Source organism: Strix uralensis, chromosome 1 (genome assembly GCF_047716275.1).
Source record: "Strix uralensis isolate ZFMK-TIS-50842 chromosome 1, bStrUra1, whole genome shotgun sequence".
Classification (NCBI taxonomy): Eukaryota; Metazoa; Chordata; class Aves; order Strigiformes; family Strigidae; genus Strix; species Strix uralensis.
In genome coordinates this window covers 35,124,821-35,147,625 of record NC_133972.1, presented here as the reverse complement: position 1 = coordinate 35,147,625, position 22,805 = coordinate 35,124,821, and positions in this window count along the sequence as shown.

Here is a 22,805-nt window from a genome sequence, read left to right as displayed (position 1 = left end):
TGTGTGTACATATAGGTGTATACATATGTTTGTGTGTATGCATATGTAGGATCAAATACTGCTCTTTCTGGCATGTGTGAAGATTCAACTCACTCTGTCATAATCAGCTTAACCAGGAGCAGATGACTAAATTCCCTGGTATTTGATCACTAGTGCAGGAAGACTTCAAGTGTTCCTCTGACAGAAACTGCATAAATAATTCCTGGAATTTTAAATAAAATGCATATGTAAAAGTGCAAAGGACAAGAAGTAAAAAGAAAAATGGTAATAATAGCATAACCACTGAATTATGCATTAAATAAACCTCTCAGTCACTCATTCTCAACAAGCACTACACATAGACAGTTTTGATTGTGTAACACTTAATGTTGCCCTTTTGGGCAGAGAACAATCTGCAAATACCCTTCCTCTGTCCAACCACTTACTTTAAACAGTTGTGCCTCTTAACACCCTCACACTGACTTCCGTGAGCCTTCTCACTCAGCCAGGCTTTAATGCTTTGTCGCCATTTTCAATGGAGTGAAAGACAACTAATGGTGCAGCCCTCTTCTTTATTGTGCTGAAGAGGACCCACACATGACCAGCGTGTGGGTTGGGAAAGCAGCTGTGGCATTGTTAGCCAGCACTCACTTCCCACATACAGTACTACCCTGGGACTAATGAACCCACCACAGACAATTGTCACCCACGGCATTTCTAAGGGGTTCTTTGTCTGCTTACATTGCTTAATCCAACAGACTTTCTAGGCTAAAGTTAGCAATGTGCTCACTGCTGATTTCCACCTTTGGAGTGTTCATCTTGGAAGCCGTGGTATGAGACAGTCTTGCTGCTTCGCTTGAGTACAGATCCATCTGCAGCAGAGGAAAGGTGCAGGCATTTTGCAGTGAAGAACACCTGGTTTTGGTAATTCCATAAAATGCCATTTTTCTCCATAACTACTGAGAATGCTTAATATTTTGCAACCTCCAGAAGGCCTTCATAAAGGGCCAGGGACTGTAAATCCCACACTAGTATTGGCAAGCCTTCAGCTATAGTGGGTCTATGCGCGAGTAACTGCATACAAATGCAAGTAAAGGAATTCACAGATTGTCTCATGGTGTCTTATAAGGAACCCAAAGCTCTTTACAGACCACAATATATCTCACGCCCACAGAAGGACCTCTCTACAAAAGGACTTTACACATTGAAGCCTGAATTGGGAGCATCTCAGAAGAACAGAGAGCTGAATGATCTGTTGCGGCACTGAGCCCACTGCTGCTCCTGATACTAGTAATTCAAACCCCATGCTTTGCTAATTCTTTATCCAACAGAGTAGAGTACACTTGCTGAACTTAAAGCATAGGAGCTTTGAAAGGAAGAAGGATGATTCCTGTGCTTAGGCTTATGTGCTTTGCTACTTTGGGCTTTGGCCAGCCAGTCTGCATTAGGGGTATGTATGGCCTCAGGAGATGCTGTGAGCTGACATAACTCACTTCGGCCAAAAGGGAATTGCACTTTTCTTCCTCACTGGTCCCATTCTTGGCCGTGCGATCCTATCATTTGCCATGTGCTGGTGCTGATGGTGGAATGGCATGGTCAGGGGAGGAGGACACCAGGTAGAAATGGATAGAAAAGGAGAAAGGCCTCTTGTCTTCCATAGGTGTGAATCTTTCAGTGGACTTGGCTGTCCTTTGAACTGATGCCAATATGTGACTGTCATCAATGAGACATGGAGACCACTGAACATCAGGATCAGCACTTTCAGCATTTTTTCAACTAAGCATGTGAATTCTGACCAAAACCCCACATCTCTACAGAAGAAACTCTTGTGTTTTAGCCAAGATATATAAATGTGTAACAGAGAAGGGATATATAGAGCTCTATTGTGCTTGCAGGAGCATAAATCCTTCTGGGCAGCACAGGCTGCTTCCCTGTGCTTTTGGCCAGGAACCTCAGCTGTCTTAAAAAGGGTGGACATGGTCCTGGCTTGTTGGCTGATACATAAAGGATCAAACTGGCCCTTAAAAGCATGAGATGCTATTGCCTTAACTTGTAGCTCAAGGCTGTAACAGTATGTCTCTGCTGCAGACTGGTGGGCTGCTGAGTGGCGTCCTGTTAGCCCTTGCTATATGTCACCTCTCTAAGCCTGAACAGACAGTAGTAAAGGGCTGTACTCACTACTCCTCACTGACTTTGGCCCATAATCCCAAGTGTGTTGGCCATGTAGTCCTATTATTTACTGCTTTCTTTCTTTGCCTTTCACCATTACTCTAAGCCTGTGAACATCACCAATGATATTGCAGCATAGACTGTGGCCATTGTTTTAGGTCCTTATTTGATTGTTGGATCTTGCCCTAGTCCCTTGTACATATAAGCCTAAATGTGTGGCTCTTGGGAGCTCAGTGCAAGCATTTCCTCAGTGTTTCTGTGCACTGCCTAGCATTATTCAGCTGGACCACATGGACTTTCTCTTCAGGGAAATATCTGAGGTTCTCTGACCCATCTGTCTTTGTGCTCAGTTGCTATCTGATCTCTGGGGTGTCCACTGAAATCTTTCCACACTGTCAGGCAGAGCTGCCTTTCTGCTTCTTTTGCACTGATTAACAATGTCTTGCCTCTTCTGACTCCCAGCTTCCCATTGCTTTGCAGGTACTTTGGGCTCAAATTCCCATTCAAAGTTGAACCAGTTTTGAGCTCTGCTGAGGAATGCTGTGGCCTGTTGTCTGAGTACAGAGTCATGACAGCCAGACATTGCCAAGGGCACTGCAATGTTTAGTAACTGTTTAATATCTTCATAAGTGATCTGGATGATACCAAACTGAGTGGGGAAGTGGACATTTCAGAAGGGAGAGCCACCCTGCAGGAAGATCTGGATAGGCTGGAAGAGTGGGCTAAGGAGAATCTTATGAGGTTCAACAAGGACAAGTGCATCGACAAGGACAAGTCTTGCATCCTGGGAAAACCAGGTGCAGCACAGGCTGGGATCCACCTGACTGTGGAGCAGCTCTGTGGAAAGGGACCTGGGGTCCTAGTGCTAATGGCCTCAAGTTGCGCCAGGGAAGGTTTAGACTAGATATTAGGAAGCATTTATTTACAGAACGGGTTGTTAGGCATTGGAATGGGCTGCCCAGGGAGGTGGTGGAGTCCCCATCCCTGGAGGTGTTCAAGAGGCGGGTCAACTTAGCGCTGAGGGATATGGTGTAGTTGGGAACTGTTAATGTTGGGTTGATGGTTGGACTTCAAGGTCTTTTCCAACCTAGACAATTCTGTGATTCTGTGATTCTGTGATTCTGTGAGTGAACCATGTGCTGCTGTGGCAAAGAAACAGGATGCTGGGTTGCATCAAGAGGGGCATCACCAGCAGAGATAAAGAAATCATTATCCCACTCTACTCAGCACTTGTCAGGCCACACCTGGAATACTGTGTTCAGTTTTGGTCCCCGCCATACAAAAAAGATGTGTACAGGCTGGAGAGGGTTCAGAGAAGGGCCACAAAGATGATCAAAGGACAGGGAAGCCTGTCATATGAGGAAAGGCTGAGAGAACTGGGTTTGTTCAGCCTTGAGAAAAGGCTTAGGGGAGACCTTATCACCATGTTCCAGTGTTTAAAGGGTGGCTACAAAGAAGATGAGGACTCAATTTTTACAAGGAGTCCTTTTTACATGGATAAGATGAGGGTTAATAGGTTACTTCTGGGGAGATTCCAACTGGACACAAAATGAAAATTTTTCACAATGAGAACAATCAAACATTGCAATAATCTCCCCAGGGAAGTGGTGGATTCCCCAACATTGAACACTTTTAAGATTCAGCTGGACAGGGTGCTGGGCCATCTTTTCTAGACCATGCTTTTGCCACAAAAGCTTAGACCAGATGATCCTTGAGGTCCCTCCCAACCTGGTATTCTGTGATTCTCTGATTCTATAATCTATGATTCAATGTCTTATTCTCAGTCCTTGCCTGAGTGTCCTTCAGACAGCATCATTCTTGCTTGGAAATGGAGTAAAATATTAGCATGGCTAACAGCATGACGATTATTCAGGATCAGGTTCATATCTCATGATGCAGTCTAGTGGCTCCTTTCGTGTTCTTTTGTTCACTCTGCACACACCGCATGTCCCATATCTGCCTCTCTTTGGGCTGTCATGCCATGTCACTGGATCATCTTTTCGTCTGTCTGTCTTTTCCCCATGTGAGAAGTACAGACACACCACACAGGAGAAGACACTTCTCTGACATTTAGACAAGTGCAGTGCAGGTGTATGCAGATGAACTAGTCCCTTGCAGATCCTTGCACAGCCAATGGAAAGAAATAATTTTAAAACACATCAAAAGCTTGTTCAGAGAAGCACTTTAAAATAGAGCAAAAATGACTGACAATATCAACTACATCTTCAGTGACTAAAATGGGAGCCCAATGTCTGGATGTGGAATTCAATGAGATGATCCCTCCCATGAAACCAGCTCTGAAATTGCTCAGCACCTTTTAAAAAAACCCCTCATCTTGTGTTCCCATCCTTCAGCACATAGGACTGACTCATCTGCTGTTGCACTTGCAGCTGATGATTGTCCCAGTCCAAAAGTACTTAGCATTTTACTGCCTCCAGTACCCTGTTGTGTTTGACGCCTGATTTGACTGTCTAGCACCACCTTTGAGAAGGGCTTTTAGGCAGGTTGACAGATTGTATCTTTTACTGAATGAAGCTTCAGCAGAGACAACAGGCAATGTCATTTTCTCTCATTCCAGTCTAATGTCGAGTGCAGTCCACAATGTCTTATCCACCACACTGCTTGTTGTCAGATGGCACATTTCACTAACAGCCAAAGGCACACTCGCAAAAATGTTCCCATCAAAGAAGCACAGGGAGTGGGTCATTCTCATCCCAGACATTTTCCCTTTCTGTATTCACATCATCTCTACTTAGAAACACTACATGCTGATGGCTTCAGAGCAGTGATGCTGCTAGATTTCCTTTCCCACTATCATCCTTTACCTCATGTTGCTCTATAGAGTAGCAATGTTTTATGGCATGTTCCTGGCTTAAGCAATCTTTATGCTTTCAGATGCCCACCTGGGGCCTCTGACTAACCCCACCATGTGGCAGCTGCCTTATGGCTTTGCAGTACTCTGCTGCATGTGCAGAGCATCTGGACATTTCCACCAATCGAGGCATTTCCTGAATGAGCTGGAGTGTGTCTCAGAAGAACGGAGCTCAGTAGAGATTGCCAGATGCCAGATGAGCTGACCTCAGTCTCCTCTGCTGCATGTAGTCTGTGGTCGGTCTCATACCCCTTAGCAGCTGCCATAGCTTAGTATCACAAGGCCAGCTTGGCTCTTGCTCTGGTTTCCCTTTCTCTGGTGATACGACTTTCATCCATGAAAGATGGCTGATGCTGGACCTATTAGGGTCCTGCTTGTGCCTGCTACCTCCCACGGGTACAGCAAGCTCAGCTGGTCTCCTGTGACCAGACAGGACCGGCAGGGGATTTATTTCACTGCTGTGCTGAGTGCATTAGGATGAGCACACCCAACATCCCACTTCCCACAACTGTGCTCTTTAAACACCCCACATGACTGTTGGAGGATGTAATGACTCTTCCTCTCCAGGGCCCGGCCAGTTCCAGCTCACCGGAGGTGCTGGTATGACATTGCAGCTGATCCTGATCCAGCTGGCACCCAAGTGGCCTCTGAGCTCGTGAGGGCTGGATGGTGGACAGCCCTCTCTCCCTCATCTGTGATCCCATGAAAGTCACGGTGCAGAGCTCCTCCTCTGCAGTGGATGTCTATTTGTCTGTCTCATCACTGCCTGAGTCGCTGCTTTTTTTATTTCCTGAAAGAAGAGCTGTGCTGGGGTACAAAATGGTCCTGCTTCTCTCACCTCCTTAGACTAGGCCAGTTGTCTCCATCCTGCCTGTGGTGAGGCTGTACATCCACCTGGTGTCCAAACGGTGAACTGAGGGTCTGGTTTCACTCCCCAGACCCTGGGCAGGGTCTCCCCTTCTCCCTGAATGCAGCCCTTAGGTCTGCCTCTCAGGGAAGGTACCTCATCAGATCTCTCACTGTGGTTTTGCTTCTCTTCCTGGCTAGATCAGCTGCCCTCTAATTGTAGGAAATCCTTCTCAAAAATCATATATTTTTACTGCAGAAATACCATGTAGAAAGACAGGTCCCCTAAGCAATGGTGTCTCTAAACATGTCCTTTCTGATTTCAAAGTTGCAAGGCAGAGTTTTGGTCCTGCACATCCCCCTCCCTCAGCTGTCCTGCTTTCAGTTGGAAGTAGGATCTCCCCAGCTACTCTGCCTGGGGTCACAGTGGTCATCAGCTCTTCCTCACCCAGGGTTCGCTTCTGGTGACTGTATTTCACCGACTTCTTGTCCTTGCCTCTCACTTATACTTTTTAATCTCTCATCACCTTTTGCAGCACATTTGGTGTAATCTGTTTGCACTTCCATTGTCTGCATGCTTCTGAAACATTTCTTAATCAGGAAAGGCAGCATTTTCACTGCTCAGAGGACCAAAACCTGCCCTTGACCTTGAAGCAGAGGGCCGTTCAGGGGAGCTCCAGGAGAACCTCTGCCAGTCCTCAAGCCAGGAGCCTCCACACCCGTCAATCTGGCCCACGGATCTCCCAAAATGGTTCTTCCTCCCGAGCATGTTTCAGGGTCTGTGCAGGTGCAACCCACACAGAGGCTGTCCTGATGTTCGGGCCACAGCCGGCATCTATCGAGGCTGTTCTAGCTTTAGCTATAGGGATTCTTCTTCCCCGCTTGCAAACGTATTTTCTTCTCTCATTCCCCATAATCAAAGTGAGGGCAACTCTGTTTAATCCCTGCCATACAAAGCCATGCTCCTCAGCCAGAGTGACAGCACTTTTTAACTTCGGCTTAAATTATAACTGAAGCCTCGTTGCCACCTCTTTCAGAAACCCGAAGCCACGACAGCTACAAAGCTAATTAATAAAAAATAATAAATACCACCGCGTCTCGCAGAAGGAATAAATCTCCTCGGTGCATGTGGGTGCGCCGGGGGGCAGAGCCCGCCACCGGCAGCCGCGAGAGGCGGCCGGGGGAGCCCCGCGGTGGAGGGAGCCCCGCGGCCTGGCGCTGCCGCGGCGGCCTGGCTCTGCCACCTGGCGGCTGCCCGTCTGCCGGCGGCGGCGGCGGCGCGGAGGCGGCGCCCCCCGGTGGCGGCGCGGCGCGGAGCGGCCCGGCGCGGCCCGGCGCGGGGGGGCGCGACGGAGCGCGGCGCTGGCTGGCGGGGCACAGCGGCCTGTGCTGCGTTTGAGGCACGTGCGTCACCAGCCGGTAATAAACTAACCAACTCTGGGGCTTGGGAAGGATTTTCTGTTCGAGTTTTTTGGTTCTTTGTGTTTTCCTTTGCCGCAGTTGTCCTAGAAATCGGCGTCGGAGGCATCGTGGCAACTGTAAAAGGCCCGGCCTGGCCACAGCTCATGGACAGGCAGTGCTGGCCACAATGGCGGTGGTTGTGTCTCCCACTACCCGTGCACCCACTGCCGCTTTCCCACCGCCCCGTTAGCGGAGGCCCCGCAGTCCCCCATCCATAAGCTGACAGCCCAATGCCTTTAATTCAGTGCGGGCCTGGGGCCAGGGCACCCTGACACGCTTTTGCATGAGAAGCACCATCTCCTGGGAGCTGGAGGGGTGCCTGGGCACCCGCTGAGCTGCCACATTCCTCCTGAGCAGGGGCAGGCATGGCCCGTTCCCGTGACTCTTCCAGCCCCCTGACCAGGCAAACCCTGACTTTGCATCACTGGTGCAACGACTTCATGGAAACCTGGCTCCAGTCCAGCCTTTTCATTAATTACATTCAGGTAAAGCATCTGCTTAAAAAGGCGGGTGTTATCTATAGCCAAAGTTCTGTTGGGAAACAGCTTACCTCAAACGCTGACAAGCAATGACAACCCCCATTAGATATGTATTACAACACCGGTAGTAAAAGTGACCGGTAAATCAGCACAGGCAAGACAGGACCACTGAGGTACAGAGTAACTGATGAGGAGTTAGGCTGAAAAAAACCCAAACCTAAGCCTGGCTCAAGCCTCAGGCCAATTCGTGTTCCAAACCTTTTATTATTTTTGCAAATACAAACTCAATAATTACATCAGCATGGGAAAGAAGCTCCATTTGGTTCCCCCCCCCCCCGCCCCCCCCCACCAGAAAGCTTCTTGCTTGAGCTGGAATTAATAAATACATCATAAAGCTTGCCTTCCCCTTTCCCCCTTTGCCCCCCAAATCCCTTGGCCTTTCGAGGTAGCATTGATCAAGCAAGGGTCTCAGAATGCTTTGCGAAGGTGGGCAGGTGAATTATTGCCTCCCTTACCTGGAGACGAAGCTACAGGTCTGACGGGGAGCCTCTTCAGAGGTTGGGGGAAAGCAAGAGGTAGAGGACATGAGAAATTTCAACACAGTGAAGGCCCTTGGGGCTCAGGGCTCATTGGTAAGCAGGAGGAGGAAGCAACACGTCAAGAGAGGGGGAGGATGGAGGTGAGAGAGTAGGGTGCAGCCAGTGTCTATGGGCGCCCCCCTCATGACGCAGGGGCTGGCTGCCTCACGTCCCATTTGTCTGTTCGTCTTTCTGAACCTTCCACGGGGAAGTGGCGTTTCCATTGTGCTGACAGGGAAGCAGAGGATGGTGAGTGACTGACCAGGGTCATCGAGGCAGCCCTTGGCTGGGCTGGAAATTGAACTCTGGCCACCAGAGAAAGGTAGATAAGGAAAAGGGGAAAGGCAAGGGGAGGGAAACCCAAGAAGCTGTGGCTTTTAATGGTGGAAAAGCACTGGGACCCTTGGGACCATCTTCAAACAGCACGGGAGTCTGCCTCTTGCCAAAAATACCAGTTGAAAACACTGGCATTCTTATTTCACTGCAAAGAGATTTGTGGACAGGACTTGGTCTCTAAACCGCAGCAAAAAACATGCAGGAAAAACAAAACCAACCCCAAGTTTACCTGGCAAGAAAAGTATTGACCCAAATCTCAACCACATGGCACATGGGATGTCACGTATACAGTGGTATTGTCATGATTTCGTAAGTGTTTAGGCCCATTTAGCATAATTGCAGATGACCTGAGCCTAAAAACATGTGGCTGACTCCACTGGGGCAGGTCGAGCAAAAGAAACAACCGTAGGGAATCAGGAGCAACGCTGCGTGCAGTCCTCGCCTCCTTAATACTGAGTCCCACACACTATAAGGGGCTTCTTGCACATGTGGCTGAAGGCAGAAAAGCCCTTTCCCAGCCCACTGTAGCAGAGACAACTGGCACTTCTGCAGATGTCTCACATTGCTTAAGTATTTTGGCTGAAGGTTATTGCCATCTGGATGTGCATGGGTGCAGCATCGGCAGCACATGGCATGCTCTGTCAGGGAGCAAGCCTCCGCTAGCCTTGGAAGAATGGATTAGGCGTAGAGTATAAATCTAGGTAAATGGATGGAGAAAGGTGTATTCCTCAGGGTCTGCCAGGAAGGCGGGGAGTCCTGCTGCAAATGGCACCATAGCACAAGGCGAGCAGCTGTTGTGGTGGCAACAGAGTCCATTTCCCATTTTCTCAGCAGCCCAGTTTCTTTCTGGTTTTAAATTGTTTGGATGCTGTTAATATGTCAGCAGAGCTGCTTGCTCCATCTCAAGAGACTTTGTCAGCGAGACATTCGCAGCCACAGACCTAGAGAGCTGTTGCTTGTTAGGACAAGAGGCCAAGTGCCGGCCGCTCCAGAGGAAGGCAAGGAACCAGCACAGCCACCAGATGAGATGACACATCACTGGGGACACTGTGAAAGGCAGTGAAGGGTCTCTTTCTTATGAACTACAGTTTATTTTTCACAGGTTTAGGCTACTCCAGCAGCTGCAACTCAGACGGAGCTTGCCCTTGATCAGACTTGTGACTTGCAATTCTCAGGTCAGTTTGGTGGTGTCTCACAAATCCTCATTTGGCTCCCTCCCACCTCCAGCTTACTGATTTGGAAACACTTTAGCAAGCTTGCTTCATTTTTTTTTTTGCTGGAAAATAAAAAGCATCTGCCCACTCATCATGGATTGGATCTTGTAAGTCAGAGACCGTGCAAGCTGCTCATACAAACATTTGCAGTGACACTAAGATGAAAGGAGCCGCATCTGGCCCATTCCACAGCCTGTTTAAACAGCAGCACACAATTGATACACTGTAGTAATGTGCTTTTAATTTCCACAGAGTGAACCCAGGAAACTATAATTAGAAAGAGAGTTTCTGGAAATGCAACAAGGAAATATTAATACAGTGCAAAAAGCGATCCAAAGCCTTCAGCCCCACAGAGATGTGTTGTCTAAAACGTTGCATTAGCCAGTTTTTCTCTCTTAATCCAATAGGACTGCATCTCTGGAGCAATCCTTTGTGAACATTTAGCCTCCTTGACCATAAATCTTAGCCATTTGACACCAAAGTTATTAAATTATATTTGTGTTGTTATATCATAACACAATGCTCAGCCATATATCATGTCCCCGGCAAATGGTAAAACAGAGCTCCTCCTTCCAGACCCTCTTTAAAGGTGAGAGAATCCCTGTAACCTGCTTGCAGCACTGGCCGGCATTTGGATTTGTGTTTGATTTCACTTAGAAGCAGACCATGTTACATATGCATATTGCCTAGGTCATTAAAATATGGCTACTTTTACAAGTACAGACAAATCACCAGCGCTAGCACATAGTCATTTCTTATTATGGTTCTTAACTGGGATTTCAGAAGGGTCATAAATGTTGTGTCATGAGTAATAAAATGTTGGGGACTGAACAGAACTGAGAAAAATAATAATGGCATTGAATTATTGAAGGTTTAAATTCCACTGCATGGTCCTGGGAGGGTCTTCAGAAGCAATCTCTCCTCCAGTGTGGATGGAGGGATGTCTCATTCAGACACCATATGGATGCTGTCTAACAGCTCCTATCAGTCGATTGTATGCTAAGGACCAGCTGTGGTTGCCCATCAGTTTCTGCCTGTTGACTGACCCCTGGGGTATAGCGCACATGACAGTCGGAAATCAGAAAATTCACCCCAAGTAGGCCAGTGCTCTTTATGGTGATGGTCAGTGATTTGCCTTCTGACATTGGAGATGAATAAAATCATCACGTCTTGCCTTGAATCATATTTTGACTTCTTGTGGTTGGTCCCAGCTGCTCTCACACCTTGTGCTTCATTTGAGGCTAAGGATGTTTTGGATCTCCAGGGGTTAAAAGTCTCCATGGTTAGCACTGACACTTCCAGATTTGCTTTTGGCTGTGGTGCCAGTGTGTGTGTGGCCACAGATGTTTTACAATTGCCACAGACACCTCCAAAAGTTCCTGCCAGGTGTCCTTCTGCCCCTGTGAAAGAAGGAATATGGACAATTCCTGACACCCAACAGTTCTTACATCACTTTCTTACTGCTCCAGCTTTTTGCATGCAAATTTCTTGCAAAGTAATTTCTCTAACAACTTCAAAATCTGTACTAATGTTTAAACAGAGCCTTCCCCATTACTATAATGTCTTTCTAGTTATCAATTCTTGGGGCTTATTATGTGAAAATTAGAAATACATTATTACCAGAAAAGCCATTCTCTCAACTGCGCAGACATTTACAACCTGACATAATCTCTTAAAATCTGAATTGTTTGCAATGAAACAGACCTTTTTTTCTTCATGAAGATGTCAGAGAATTTCAATTTCAGCTAATTCTTGCAACCCTAATGAGTTTCCTTCTCTAAGGAACTGGCAATGGTCTTTATGCTATAATAGTTCCAGGAACAATTGGAAACTACTTGAATAATAACATAAGGTTTTTTAGATCAATATCACTTTTGTAATGTGAAACTTTTGCCAGATCTGAATATCTAAGCCGTTCTCTTCTTTTTTTTTTTTTTTCTTTTTCTTTTTTATGAGGAACTCCCTGAAAAGTTGTGCACTGAGAAAGCTTGATACAGTTACGTACACCAAGAGGCGATATGCAAGAAGTTAATGGACAGAGTCCATAATATGATACCTGGAAAATTTTAGTGTTGTGGCATTGTAGGGATGATTTCCAAATAGGAGACCACTTCTTTTATGCGTTTTGTATGCTTTACTTCATATGCTGTAAGGACTGCATGCTCAGTGAGTCAGTTCGGGGGTAAATATGTCGTATGAGCCCATTAGAGACATCCCCTTCTGTTCATATTAATCAATTCATATATTAAGAATTATTTTATTTGTGTAGACTGAAGCTTGCATTGACAAAACGTGCTTTTTTTGCTGGCAAGTGAGGTTGACTGAACTGTACTACTCCCAAAAAGGTAAACTTTAACTCAGGTGGCAAGCTCATGCCTGATCCAAAAGTTGCACCAGTCACTGGAGAGATGTTCCTGGACTTCAAGAGGCTTCGTATTTGGCCCAAGGAAGGAGGGTACACAACTGCTGTCATGAAGCTTACACTACCTGTCTCCAGATAACTATTTCTGAACTGATTTCTTGTTCTCCACATCAGCTCTTAGCCTTTTTTCTTTCCTCTCCAGAAATGCCAAGCTCCTGTTCATTTCAGGATTTCCAGTGCTCTGGAGTCAGTTCTCTGGGTGATACTGCAACATGCCTCTTGGCATTTCAACCATATGCCATACTCCTCCAGACCAAAACTGCTCAAGGTCTACATGCATTTGAAAGCTTTAGAGTTTCCTTTGAACTGCTGTGAAACTAGAGGATACTCTGGATGGTTTTCAGACATCTCTATTCTTACATGAAGGAAAAGCATGGATACCTCCCATAGTCATCCTTCTGAATGGAAAAGTGGTTCTGAGGGAAATGTCTGTAGTCTACCCCAAAGCTGTTTGAGATTTACCAGTCCTGCACTGGGCGGGATCCTACTCTTCTACATGTTGCCCTTTTTCTTTTTTTTTGGTAATGCCTTTGGGCAAGGTGCTGCCTTTTTACCTGGTTCTAGTAGTCCCTCAGGTGTGAACTTTTGAGCACTATAAAGCAGCTGTTGAGTGACCTCAAAGATGAGTATCATTACTTGCCCCACCACTAACATGTGCATTCAGTTTAACAAGTTCCCACTGTTCCTACAGTCTGGGCTCTGCAATCACCTTGGGCCAGCATGTTGTGCCTGGCAGGGCTGGTTTTTTTTAATGCTGCTTCTTTCTGTACTATTTTACACCCACCTTTTTGTTGTTCTTCTTCCTATTCACTCCCTCCGTTCTTGAAGCTGATGTAAGGTTGCTGTTTCTTAACATCACTTTTAAATAGGAGAGTCAAAAAATTGCAATTTCCAGTTCAGCGCCTGCTTAAAACTTTAGTCTCCCCCACCTAATTACACTTTAAACCAAAAAGCACTAGACAAAAGCAGGAAGCATGCTCTGTCTGCATGAGGTTTCCAGATCAGGCTTCATGCCAGTGCAGTGGGTGTCCGAGAGGGCTCATGTCTACCTCTACATGAAGGAGCCTTGGGGCTGTTGGGTTTGTCTCTGTACCAAGAGTCACAAACAACGAAGGACTGGCTCCTGCTCCACTTCCAGTACAGCATGTTCCTTGTCTGCGAGGCTGAGGGGGTGGAGAGGCCTGTCCAGTTTACTGCACCATCTGCTAGGTTCAGCCAAATCGCTTAATCTTAACCAATTTCAAAGGGAATGAGGTCAAAACTTCAGAGGTGACCTTAACTCTTCATAAAATATTTGCTGTCTCAGATGTTATGAAGAAAAGGTTGTTTCGGAGGAGCGGGGATGACTTGCCAGGATTCCTCCTGACACTGAAATGCACTTCCTTCTCCCTCTGCGAATACCAGAAAGCTCATCACTCCTCCGTCCCTGGCAGCAGCAGCAACCCACCCTTGTGAACTCCCCTAGCTTCCTCAGTGCTGTGGCTTCCATGGCACCCTGTGTCGCTGGGTTGCATACCCATCTTCTGACCCATATCTCAGCTCTTGAGTCCCCAGGATGCATCTCTGTACACATAGTCAGCTTTACTTCCCCAGTCATTTTTCACTGCTGTACATCCTCTAAGCAGCTGGGACCCCCTTTAGCCATCCTACCTAGACCCCTCTGGGGTGGGACCCATTTGGGACCTATTCAGGGCTATCCCTCAGCCAGTCCTTCCCTGCTCAGGCCTTCTCCAGACTTATATTAATTAGCTGCCCCCCAAACACTGCCTAGCACAAGGCTGTCTCAAGACAGGACCCTTCTTTTTCAGGTCAGCTGTGCACTCTTACAAAAGATTGCTCTGTAACTTACAGGTACAGAAATACTGCTTTTTTACACACAATACACACAGAAAATCCTTGACTTTAACATTTGCCCAGCGCTCTTCAGGTTTGCCACGCAGTTAAAATGAAAATCCAGAGAACTTCGGAGGACCTTTCTTTTTCTTGTGCCCAGTCATGAGGACAAAGCACACAGACAATTAGAGCATGGGGACAATAGCCTTTGAGAACAGAGTATGTTGCTAGAAACATCTTTCTTGCAAGTATCTTCACCTGGATCCTGCTTTTCAGCTGTGGCTTCTCCCAGGTGTGGATTTCCCTCAGCTGAGAGCTGGGAAAGAGCAATGTTTCCATCTGCTGTGTGGCCCATGACAAGCAGGACTCGGCCAGCTGGATTTTCATCTAGATGCTGAGACAGAAGACAGCAGTCCAGTGAGGGCTTTGAAGGGGAAGGAACATTTGATCGTACAGACCTCTGACCTCCCCTCAGAAAGGGAAGATGTGACATATTTTTATCTTTTTATTTTTTTGGAGGGAGGACAGTGCCTAGGAACCAGGTAGATCAGAGACAACCGGCAGCATAAGTACAGGTATGCTCTAATTGTGTGGGAATGAGGGAACAACACATACAATTTTAGCATCAGACCCTGGCTTGAAACGCAGCTCAGGATGACAAAGGATATCAACAGAAAACCTGGGGATGAAAAAGACTGTTTTTCATTAGCTTCTTCACTATCCTACTTAACACAGGCTGGTTCAAACTTGTATGTTGATCTGCCAGGACTCTCTGCCCTTAAAACATTTTTTTAACTGTTTTCTCCTTCTTTGCCAGGAATGATAGAGGGACATCAGATGCCTGAAAGTTTGTCAATTTTTTTTCCATGGTCTTTTCCTATGAGCCTTACTTCACTCTGAAACTGAAGAAATATTACTTTTTAATTAATCTATTCTTAATGTCCTTAAATTACAGTTTCATGGTGGTAAGAGGGCTTTAAACTCTTCATCAAAGAAATTATCTTCTTTGATGAAGCCCTAGATATGCAAACAGGGTTTTCTTCAGGAGTTGTTAGTCCTTGGTGGCCTTTCTTAAGGTTGCTTAGGGTTTTTAACAGAGAATATGAATGCCATGTAGGCTGTATGAAAGGAGAATTGAGGGTGACTTGCATTTCTATTTAGACAAGTGTGTGGGTTCAGATACTTGGAGACAGATCAGTTGCCACCAGAGAGGGGATGTTAGGTCAGGTCTGGAAAGAGTAGTGTCTTACAAAAGGGAACAAAGCTTGTTGTAAGTGAAGAGACATGGTGGAGTCTAACAAAAAGGTCAAAGTTTGCTGTGTACTAGGCTTTGGCTGCTTTTTGGCCAAAGGCTGCTGCTGAACAAGACTTTTCCAGTTTACATGATTTTTACTTTCTACTGGGACATCTCAGCTCCCACAGGAGTGGAGGAGTACAAAAGTGACTTGATTTGCATCAAGCCCTACAAGCCCAAGTCAAATGGGCGTCCAGAGTCCTGCCGCCACCAAGATCCTCTGATGTTCAGTGCAACAATAGAAAAGACAGAGTACCATTCCCACAGGGGGACTGGGCTCTTTGCCTGTGGCACATCCCATCTTTCCCAGACAAGCTCTCATGAATGCCATACAACATCAACACGAACACAAAGCCCATTGACTCCATCCCCTCTGGCCCAGAGCCTTGTGCCAGGCCCCCCGCAGTTGCTCTGATTGTGCAGAGTGCAGAGAAGTGAGATCACTATGTTGAATTTTGAGGAATGGCCAGCAGATGGGAACAATCAGATAAAGCCGGTAACCATCACGGAGGAGGAAAAGAATCTAATTAAATTCTCCTGAGAAACATGGGATCTAAGAAGGACCTTTCTTACTGGTGCTGTCCAGCCACTGCTTCAAATCTTCACCTGATGGAATGAAGCAACTGCGCAGTCCACTTGCATGAATGATCTATCCCAGCGGTCCTGTGAAGGCAGGCTGAGAGGCACATCCTTCTACCATTATAAATACAAGAGTGCCTGGAGGTGATCTGGCAAACGGCTACCTCGGATCTCTCCTGGAAAGCCAGTGTGTATGCCTGAATGGTCAGTGAAGCACAAACCTGCAGACCAGGGCTACTGGTTTTGGTCAGGCTGGCAAAGGAGAAGCAGGGAGAGGTCAGGGAGAGCGAAGCTTTGTCGTGGTGTTTTGGAGGACAGAAGCAAGGCCAGTGCTGTGAAGGAGCTCTCAGCCCTGCCTCTCTCTCTGGGAAAGCATGGCATTGAAGCACGGCAGTGCCAGGGAAAGAGGGAGGCAAAGGGGGGTGATGAGACTTCTTCATGGACCCTGGGAAGTCCAAGTCCGTTGATTTTCTGAGGTTGTAAATGGACCTTGGCGTAAACGAAGATGTTGGTGCCAGCACTGTAAGCTCTTTGAGACAGGGAACATCACTTTGTCTGATGTTTATACAGACCCTGGCAACAGCCTGGCTAGTGACTGGATCTCTTCTACACAACTGCACTATTAAAGGGCCTGGTTATTATTAGTAAGGTAACAATAAACACTAATAGCAACAATTTCAGTCCCACTAAAGATGAAACAAGACAGTGGGATCGGTGGTTCCTATTTGCTACTATGGAGTAATGTTCATTTCTAGTCACTGTTTCTTTTCTCTTCATGAATGCAACTTCATTTAAAAGAGGATTACTTTGATTACCCCTCTAGCCTTTATTCTGTCTGTGCCTGACGCCTGCAGAACTCTCCCGTACTGCTGTAGTGATGTTACTATTTAAACAACTTCAGTGCCTTCCCAGGCTGCAGGTCCAGACCCAGCTTTCTCGCAGAGTGTCCTGTCCCCATGGGGAGCTGCATGGAGGGGCACAGCCACAGCCGCACACAGCAAACACAGCCAGCACAAGGGGAAAATGTCCTCTTCTTCATAGTGAGAGTGTCTCACCACTCAGAAAGACTCTAAAAACTTGCCCTGTCTCAGGACAAACCTAGAAAGGGTCATTCTGAGGACATCTGAGGCATGAGCATCTCCTCCAAACCAAAGTGCTTAAACAGCAACGAGAGTCTTTCCCCCCAAATCCCAAAGCAATTTATGTCAGCATTAGCTATGTACAAGGTCTTTAAAAGAAGCAGTGCAAAAGTTGGAGATTGGTTCACAGGCTGGTGCAGAAGTTTGTCCTTAGTAAACAGCAGTGTGCCCTACAGGAGAAGTTAGTATCATCATCATCACTTTTCAGTTGTGACAAAATGAGACAAATTACTTCAGTGATCTAGCCTAGTAGAGTCATGGTGTCAATAAGAGAATATAGCAGCAAACAACAGCTAGGGACCTAAAGAAGCAACTTGCAAACAAAAGAGCTGGAATTTGAAATGGTTCCTGCCCAAATAACCTATTGCATCTGTGACACTTTGTTCTGGTACTAATTTACTGGCAACATTCACCACACACAATTCCTGTTCCCTGGCAATAATAACAACACTACCTGTGCCTTTGCAGATGGTTTGGTGGGGTATATATCTTCCTAGAAGCAAGTAATTTGTTTTCTCAATGGAATGTACTTGCCAGAGATTTTCAACTGTCAAAACAACCCCGTCCCTAGCTCATGATCTCTCCGCTGTGTACCAAATTAGGCTCCTGTCCAGCCCAGAAAGACCATGGTGACATTCATTGCTGAGTGCTGGCCTGTGCTCTCATGATGAAGCGCTAAGTTGAAGTTGGCTTGAGAGAGAAGCAGCCAGATTGAAGGAGACCTGGGAGAGGTTAGCATCAGGAATGTTTATATCAGCTATTTCTATGAACTAATGCAAAACCAGGGCTGGCTGGGTCAGGATTTGGCAGCTGAGATGAAGAGGAGGGTAAAGAACATGGGACTTTCTTTCATCATTTTACATACATCTGTGAAATAAGTGAGATGGTTACTCTGGCTGGGATCTTCCTCTTGGGAGAGGGACAGGACAAAGAAAGTAGTTCTTAATCTGTTATGTTTGTGTTAAAATATATACTCTCTGGCTTCAGCTTGTGCGGCAGGAACAAAGGCTCTCAGGGTAACATTACAGTATGTGGAGAAGATGTGGGACAGCATCGTCACCAGGCCACACACTTGACATTCAGCAAGCAAGTTGCATTCTCAGGGCTGCATGTGCCAGCAGGACCACAGGGGTTGGAAGCAGAAGTAATTTTTGAGAGGGTTTTATACAAAACCCCACCAAAACAGACCATGCCATTCCATTCCCATCATTGGCTTCATCCCCACTGGATTTTTTTGATAAAGGGGTTGATCTGGAAAAAACACATCTCTGTTAAACCTGGAACAATTTTCCATTTGGATCAGTCTCCCAGTTGAAAAGTAGTTTTTGGGAAGGGGGAAGGAAAAGAAAATGTTTTGAAACGGTCAAAGTATCCCACGCCTGTGATTTCTGAATAATAAATTAATTTTCTGTTTCAAAGGAATATTTCTTGTTGGGAAAATGTATGGTATTGAAAAAAAGGTTTATCTTAAAAGATATTAACATTTAAATTAATTATTTGGAAGTAGCTAAACATGGGTTTTATTAACCCTTTTTAATTAAAGTAGTATCTTTTCTGTCTATAATTGTGATGCAGAAGTTTTTTTCTGGTTTTGACTTTTAGTCCTGATTTGGGAAAGGCAGGGAAAAATATCAAAATCCCTGTGAATATTTTCACAAGGACTGGGGAGAACATTTTCCCACGCAGCTCTACGATCAAACCCTTCAGATGCCAACAGATTACTGATTAGGCTTTCCTGCACTTGACTTGGGATCACCATGTTGCAGAGCACTTGGGGACAGAGCAAAAGGCACCTCTCATCATGCTGTTAATGATGTTTTTCCACACACAGAGCAAGTGCGTTCCCAAGAAATGTCTTAAGTGAAAGACTCCAAAACAAAGAACAAAAGTGGTGTTAGTAATTTCTGGCGTTCAACCTCTGTGACTTATGTCTTCAGATATCGTGAAAATGGCTTTAAAGTTGCATGAATAAAAAATGAATTAAAATATTTAACTTGCCTTCTTACTTATTATCTAAATTACATGGCAATTTTCGAGCTTTTCAGTAGGCCCACCAGCACCAGAAATTTAGTTCTTTGCACATGAAAGCTGAGTGTCTCATGGAGGGTAATTACAAGAACTCAAAGAGTCAGAGCAGATAGGGCTGCAAAGGAATGCTTGCAGGAGGGTCTGGGGGGTAGAGGGCCTCCATATGCATTACCCTTTCGCAGTACCCATCGCATAGGCATTGAACAGCTCTCTCTGAAATCTAGCCCCAATAACAGGCAGCCTTCTCAAAGATGGTACCTTAGGGTATCTCCCAGAAGTACCCACACTTGAAGATAGAAGAATGCCAAAACCTGCAACAGAGGACACCCCTTGCAAGGGCAGTGTTCCCAGCTCTTTCCAGCATCCCATCTTGCTCATTTTTAAAAAGCATGACAAAGGAGTCTTTGACCGGAATAGGTCTGAATTAGTAAACAATGGGTCACAACAGTGAATCTCAAGCCAGGTGTTTGTTCTGGATTTTATCATGAGAGAGTGGAAGAAAGATTCACTCAGCTCTAATCAGACTGTGAAAAAAAGGGGGAAAGAGGCAAGCATAAGACCTCTGCACTTCTGTCTTGTCTCAGCCATTTTATCTTCAGTCATAAGAGACCAGAGCTGCAGGGACCCTTACGGGATCCTTGGTGATTTTACTGGCATTCCTTATATGAACACTAGATCAGAGCATGATTCTCTCCTGCAATAAAACTGGCTTATAGCAGTAACAAATAAATCTCACTGGTATTTAACCAGCACCCAAATCTTATTTCTGTTCACAAAACACTCTACTAGCCTGTGACCTTCTCAAGGCCATCTCAGGGCCAGACAGTCTAAAGGATCAGATCTTCCTTCCCTTTCTGTTATAGACCAGGAGAACAGACGCTAATAGCCTCCTGTGTACTAGGGTGAAGGGCAGCTGACACAGAAAGTATGGAACCATAGGAAAAAGTGAAGCCACCACTTTTGCAAAGGTTTGGCAGTTTGCTGAGGCTTGCTGTTGTTGTTTCTGAGTCAGGGTCCTTTGTCTCTTCAGCCTTTATGAAGAGAAAAAGAACAAAAATGTAGCCGTTGCCATTTAAAAAAAGCTACAATTTACTGTAATGGAGCATGGTCGATCCGCTTCATTTTTAATTAACTTCCAGATCCAGGAAATCCATTCATCACAATTCTGGAATGCTGGAAAACTCACTGAGGAACTACAAAGGGCAGGTAAAGCAAAAGCATTTAAAATAGTTGCAGATGAGCTGATAAGAGGCTCAAAGAAACAGTTAAATTTGTGTGCAGATAACTCAACCACAGTATCTGGAATGTATAAACATAGCACTTTTTTTTTTTCTTCTGGCCTTAAAATTTGATCCAAGTCTGGGAGTTAAAAAGTCCCATTTTGTGTAATCAGGTTCTGGTTGAACATGATTGCTGAATTATTTTAAATTGAAGACACATGTCTGGATGTTAAGTTCTGTATATTATTCCAGGATGGTGTCCATTAGGTCTTATCCACAGGGGCTATCTTCATTCCTTATGCATCAGGATTAGCAAACGGTGAATCATGAATATGGAGACAGTGAAAAGAATGTGGTACTAGTTAAAGGGTGATTTTGGAAATTATCTTGCATGTATTAGTCAAAACTTTTCAGTCTCTCTTGCATAGAGTCCCTACGGCTGTTTAAAAGTGTTATTTTAAAACACGCTCATACAAGGCATTTGCATTCTTTCATTTTGAGTCTTGAATTTAGCAATGAACCAACATTTGCCTTAACCCCTTGTCAGTCCTAAAGGATTCTCAAGAGTATGAGATGCTCATCTAATGGTTGCATTGCCATATGCTGTCCTTCTATAATAGATCTGCCCCTGACCTCTGTGTTTTTATATTGCTTCTTTTACTGGCAGATGTACCATTACATAAATTGAAACATATTTTCATGGATATTCCCAGTGGTAAGAGAGTATTGTCTCATTAGCTCCATGGGGAAAACAGTGTAAACCCAAAACTGAGTAACTCACCTATCCATATGGTAGGTGAAAAGAAGCATCCTTATAGCATATGCTATAGGCAGTGATGCCTCCTGGATTACTGGAAGATCCAAGTTCTGAAGTTGTATTTTTCCTTTCTGGGCTGTCCAACTGCTTGTGTAGCTTCCTGACAGCTTCTAAAGTACTGGACTGGGTGCTTTTTAGGTCCCTTGCAGCCACGTACCACAGATCAATCACTGCAGGATGTTCTGCCCACATCATTTACCTACTGCGTTTCCCTACACAGAACTCCTGTAGGGAAGGTCTCTCACAGCCTTCTGTCCATCAGAATTTTTTTAATTAAAATGGCTCTCTTTTTTTTTTTTTTTTTAATCAAAGCAAAATTGTCAAAAACAAGACCGTCCCTGTCATTCACATATTTCAGTTTTCCCATGTTTGTAACAACTCTAATGGGAATCTTATCCATCCGTTAATCAAAACTATTTGAGAAATCACATCACCCAACTTCTTCACATGGGAAAACACTTTTGTCAGTATGTGGAAGACTTGATGACAGAGTCAACAGCGATTCTGATATAACATTTCATGAAAATTGAAAGACGTCCCAAAAGCCTGCAGAGGTGAAGTGGCCACAAAACTGAATACCTATACTCTTTGCAAAATGTGTTCCTCAGTTTTCAGTCCAGGAAAGAACAGAGTTCGTTGTGCAGATGGGCTTTCTGATTCCATGGTGATGGTATCTCCATACACTGCCTCCCTCCCTCCTTCCCTCCCTGCTTAGGCAGGGTGAATCTGCTGGGTTTTAAATCTTTCTCAGCCAGGAGGAGTTCTGAAAGGAGCAAAACAGCTGGGAAACACATCCATGCCTCCTGCAAAGGTATGCGCCTTAAATATTACTGCGAGGTGCAGCACCTTTTTCCAAAAATCTCTCACTCTCTTAAATAACACACAACCTATTGTTCTGAGTTGAGCAACGGTGGAGCTGGCAGCTGACGCGTCTGAGGTCATTCAATAAATGGGTGTAATGAAGTAGTCATGGCTAATACGTGTTATAAGCTTAATATGAACCTGAAAATCCCACAGAGGAGACATAATAACTTTTAAAAATGATACTGCAGTAATGATTCTAAATCCTACAGCTTACAATAATGTTTAACTGTTTTGAGCTATTATCATGATATTATTTTAGGGATTTTCATTACAGTAGATAGTTACATTAAAATTACATTAAAGTAGATAGTTGCCAGACTTTGCTGATGCCTAAGAAACACACAGCAAACACTTGTGAAAGCACTTCCCCCTGCCACATATAAATGGATAATTTACAATATGGCTGGAGATGACAGCTTTAATTAGGTTTCTTTCTAGAAGCTCATTCTGGCATCTAACCTTGGGCTGGAAAGAGCGTGGCACCCAGTTGCACACTGCTTAGGACAAGGATCCAGGAACAGCCTTTTTTCTGGTGTAGGTATAAAAGCAGGTAAATATCATCTTATCTCTGTAAGTTAGGAAAATGGGGCCCAGAGGTGTAATGTGCCTTGGACAACACTAGCAGGTAGAATTAGGGTAAAATCAGAGTCACAGGCCATGACTCAGTCTGTCCGG